Here is a 5,168-nt window from a genome sequence, read left to right as displayed (position 1 = left end):
CTTTCTTTTTTAAGACAAGGTCTCACTTGGTTGGCCTGGAAATCACTATGTAGCCTAGGCTGGACCTTGAAGTTGTTTTGATCCTCCTGTGTCTGCCTCCTGCAGGCTGAGATTGCAGGTGTTTGCTACCACACCCGATATATATATGGGTAACCGAGATATAGTCCCAGTCCTATTGTTTGTTTTGTTGTTTTGTTTTTGTTGCGAAAAGAGCCTCACTTTGTAGCCCTGGCTGCCCTGAAACTCAAGGTCCCCCTGCCTTTGCCTCTCCCAGATGCAGGATTTTAGGCCTGTTCCACCATGCCAGCGTTTAAAAATCTTAGGATCCCTGAACTTAGAAATATTGGCAACCAGTTAAGGGGTGAAAAAAACGACACACTGACAGCCAAGTGAATAAGTTGCAGGCCTCCAGTTCACTCTGCGATGGCTAGGCCCAAGGGTCCCGCTGGGGTGGCCCTGGCTATAGAGAGGTCAGTTCCTGGGGGCTTGAGCATGACTGTGCAGTGGGATGTCTGAGTTCCCTTGACCTTCAGGCTGATGCCTGATCCTGGACCTGCCTTCTTCCCATACTGGGGCTGTATCTGATGCCTTAGCCAAGGGCCTATATGGGGCACATGGTGGAAACACCCTTCACCCCCACCCGACTGCCTCCATACTTGAGTCCCTGGCAGAGTGGGATGTGGGCACAGTCTGGCAGAGCAAACTGACAGAGGAAAGACAACTTGCCAGAGTTGATTAAGCAGTTCCAATATGGTCTCCAAAGCATGTGGGAGACACAGTCAGGGTGGAGCCGTTCTCAGAGGGACAGCTTTACTAAAAGGTTTGGAGGAAATGAAATTACTCTAAACCAAAAATGAAGAGCTGATGGGATTCAATTATAGAGCACTGGGTGTGCCATCCCAGGACCACACAAAAACAAACAGGGACACATGGATCGGAATGGAAAATTCCCATTTATTTTTGCATTGGACATTTCATGGCTGTGACAAATATTTGAGTGGGGGAGCCAACTCAAAGAGACTGGATGTAGCCGGGTGGTGGCAGCACAGGATTTAAACATCACTGGGAGGTGGAGGCAGACAGATCTCTATGAATTCAAGGCCAGCTTGGTCTATAGTGCGAGTTCCGGGATAGCAGAGAAACCTTGTCTCAAAAAAAAAAAAAAACAAAACAAAAAAACCCAAAACAAAGGACTGGAAGGATGGCTCAGGGGTTAAGAGCACTGACTGTTCTTCCAGAGGCTCCGAGTTCAATTCCCACCAACCACATGGTGGCTCATAACCATCTGTAATAAGAACTAGTGCCCTCTTCTAGCCTGTAGAAGGCATACAGGCAGGCAGAACAATGTATACATAATAAATAAAGTAATTGAAAAAAATCAAAACAAAGCCAGGTGGTGGTAGCGTGTGCCTTTAATTCTAGCACTTGGGAGGCAGAGGCAGGTGGATCATTGTGAGTTCGAGGCCAGCCTGCCTGATCCACAAAGTGAGTTCCAGAACATCCAGAGCTGTTACACAGAGAGACCCTGTCTTGAAAACAAAACAAAACAAAAGCAAAACAAAATTAAAAAACAACAGCAAAATGATAGGTTGGATTTAGTGAGCTCATTGGAGTTTCAGTCTGTAGTCAGCGGAATCCGTTGACTCTGGGTCTTAGGAAAGGAAGACTATTCTGTATCAGGTGCATGTGACTGACAGGACAGGGGACAAGATAATGTCTTTTAAAGGTATGCACCTAGTGGCCTTTCTCTAACCAGACCCCATCTCCTAATGTTCCCACCACTGCCCCATAATGCCATCACATCCTGATGCCATCCATGGGTTAATATTGATGAAGTCAGAGACCCTCATCATCCAGCCACTTCTTCAGCTCCCCATATCTGAGCATGGCTTGAAGAACAAGCCTGCAACACCTCAACTTTGGGGGGGACACTTCTTATCCTTTTAAACTTGAGGCGGAGGAGCCATTGTCACGTGGGAACTTTGCATGGTAGACAGGTCACGTGTAAGGCTAGGCTGGGATGCATGAGACCTTGTCTCAAAGGAAAGAAAAGAGGCCAGAGGCTCCAGGTTGATGGAAATGATGTGGTGTGTGTTTGGTAGTGGAAGGAAGAAGTTGGTTGTGGCCAGGCTGACTATTTACCCTGGTGGCTTGACTTCTGAGGGCACTAACTGTGGGGTCTTGTCTTCCCAAATGGGTTCTTATAGCTCATACACACTCTCTTGTGAAAACTGAGTGAGCCGATTCTTCCCTTGTGACACAGGTCACAGAGTTGTGGTGGTGTACTTTTTCTGGACAGGCATGAGCCAAAACACTCTCTGCCTGGTGCCTCTCAGACTTGGGTTCAGTAGCCAGGCTATGGCTTCAGAGAGAGACGTACAACTGGGCCACGGCTATAAAAAGGCCACCTTCCTCTGAGAAGGTCCATGGAAGCCATCTCTTTTCATTCAGAAAAGCAGCCTGGGAACGGAGCACAGTAACCAACAAACCCAACGCTCTATCCTTGCAAACAAACCCGGTCCTCCATCCTTGCTCCCTGACCAGAGCCAGATGGTCCCAGATTTGTCTATCCTATAGCCTGGCCCAGAGATTGCTGGTAACACCTGCCATGTTGCCAAAGTATATTGTATTTGAGAATGCTTCTTCCACCAATGAATGCATGAAAAAAAAAAACCTCACCTGTTCTAGAAACCACTCAAACCTCAGGATTGATTTCTGAGTCATCTTTGTACCCAAAGCCAATTGCTTTCAGTGCTAGGGCCGAGTGCCTTTCTCATGCTGGAGTGCTCTACCATTGAGGTTGTTAATGAAGTTGGGCTCATCCTACCATCTCAGTACATGGGACACTGAGAAAGGAAGAGAGAGCGAAATGAAGAAAAGGAGGAGGGAAGGGAGGAAGCTATTACAAGTCTTTCTCTGTCCTGCCAGCTCCCAAATAATGACACCAAGACTTAGATTTATTTATTTATTATATGTACAGTATTCTACCTGCATGTATTCCTGCAGGCCAGAAGGAGGTAGCAGATCTCATTATGGATGTTTGTGAACCACCATGTAGTTGCTGGGAATTGAACTTGGGACGGCTGGAATTGTAGCCAGTGCTCTTAACCCCTGAGCCATCTCTCCAATCTCCCATTAGCTCTTCTAACTTAAATTAGTCCATTTGTATCCATCCATGCGTTGCCATGTGACTCGTGACATTTACCTCTCCTTCTGCATGTCTGCTTCTTCTCTGTCCCCACTGGGGACCCCACCTTTCTTCCTCCCAGAACTCTCTTTGTCCTGAAGCCATGGCTATGCCTCCTGCCTAGGTATTGACAAGTCACACAGTGTTGTTGTAGCAGGCTGCTTGTTCGTTTTTTTCAGCCACCCAGAGTCCCAAAATATCCACACAGAAACTGTATTAATTAAATCACTGCTTGGCCTATTAGCTCTAACTTCTTATTGGCTAGCTTTTAAATCTTAATTTAACCCGTTTCCAATATTTTATATTTTACCACAAGACTTGTGACCTACTGACAAGGTTCTGACATGTCTGTCTCCAGCCACGGCTCCATGGCTTCTCTCCAACTCCACCTTCCTTCTCCCAGCATTCAGTTTAGTTTTCCCCGCCTAGCTCTGTTCTGTTCTGCTCTGCTATAGGCTCAAAGCAGTTTTCTTTCTTTTTTAGTGGTAATCACAGCATACAGAGGGGAATCTCACATCACAGTATAAAGGAATATTCACAACAGGGAGTGGTAAAAGTGTGCCTTGGAGCTGGGTGGTGGTGGCCCGCGTCTTTAATTTCAGCACTTGGGAGGCAGAGACAGGAGGACTAAGAGTTTTGGGCCAGCCTGGGCTATAGAGTGTGACTGTCTCGCCAAAAAGCAAATCAGAACAAAAGCTTAGATTATGAATATGACCACGTTCAAGGTTGGAGAGTTAGCTCAGTAGTTAAAGAGTGTGTGCCGCTCTTGCAGAGGACCCAAGCTGGATTCTCAGCACCATGCCAGGTGGCTCACAGCTATCTGTCACTTCAGCTCCAGGAGGACCTGACACCTCTGGCTTCCTCAAGCACCAGCACTCATGCGTACACACATGTACACACACACGTACACACACACACACACGCAATAAAAAGAACACAAATCTTAGCCAGGTATGGCTGGTACATATCATTAATGCCAGCTTGGGAAGCAAAGACAAGTAGCTCTCTGTGAGTCCAAGGCCAGCATGGTCTTTAGAGTGAGTTCCAGGTCCACGAGCCAGGGCTATATAATGAGGCCCTGTCTCAGAAAGAGAGAGAGAGAGAGAGAGAGAGAGAGAGAGAGAGAGAGAGAGAGAGAGAGAGAGGTGGTCAGATGTAGTGGCGCACCTTTAATTCCAGCACTTGAGAGACAGAGGTAGGTGGTTCTTTGAGTTCAAGGCCAGCCTGGTCTACATAGGGAGTTCTAGGACAGCCAGAGCTGTTACACAGAGAAACCCAATCTTGAAAAACTAAAAATAAATAAATAAACAAACAGATAGTTGCCTTTTATATAAAACCTGACAAAGAACATCTCTCTATGAAAGCTGGGAGCTACCATCATATTTACTGGTCAAAGACCGATTGCTTTCCTCTTCTGAACAAAGCAATAAGGTCACTCTTACGCTCTTTTCTCTTCCTTTTTGCAGTGCTGGGAATGAACCCAGGGCCTTCTATATGCAAGTGTTAAGGAGATAATTTGTGACCTGTTTGTGGATGACGAGAGAAGGTTTTCTGTTTGGTTTTGGTTTTTTGTTCTTTTTCTTTGTTTTTTTCTTTTTTCTTTTCTTTTCTTTTCTTTTTTTGGTTTTTCAAGACAGGCTTTCTCTGTGTAACAGCCCTAGCTGTCCTGGAACTTGCTTTGTAGACCAGGCTGGCCTCAAATTCACAGAGATCCTCCTGCCTCTGCCTCCCAAGTGCTGGGGTTAAAGGCATGTGCACCCCCACTGTCTGGCCTGGTTTTGGTCTTTTCAAGGTTAACTCCTTTCAGGGATTTCTCAGGATTCACACCCAGCAGCTTGCAGTGTTGCTAGACACATCTCAGGTCCATCTCTTGGCTGGTGTGGTCCGGATAGCCCAGGGTCTTGGAGGTGGCTCATCTGATGGCATCTAACAGTCATCACCTGAGATTCCTTGCAGGGACGGCTCAACAAGGACACCAGCT

The 5,168-nt window shown here is 46.6% G+C and overlaps 1 protein-coding gene across 1 annotated transcript in view; it reads left to right on the top strand.

Moving 5' to 3' along the window:
• Positions 1-5,168, top strand: part of Rhpn2 (rhophilin Rho GTPase binding protein 2) — a 58,166-nt gene that overhangs the window by 19,918 nt on the left and 33,080 nt on the right. The window lies entirely within an intron of this gene.

Source organism: Microtus ochrogaster, unplaced genomic scaffold (assembly GCF_000317375.1).
Source record: "Microtus ochrogaster isolate Prairie Vole_2 unplaced genomic scaffold, MicOch1.0 UNK32, whole genome shotgun sequence".
Classification (NCBI taxonomy): Eukaryota; Metazoa; Chordata; class Mammalia; order Rodentia; family Cricetidae; genus Microtus; species Microtus ochrogaster.
Note: the sequence above shows the minus strand (reverse complement) of the source record. Positions and strands in the feature narration are given on the sequence as shown.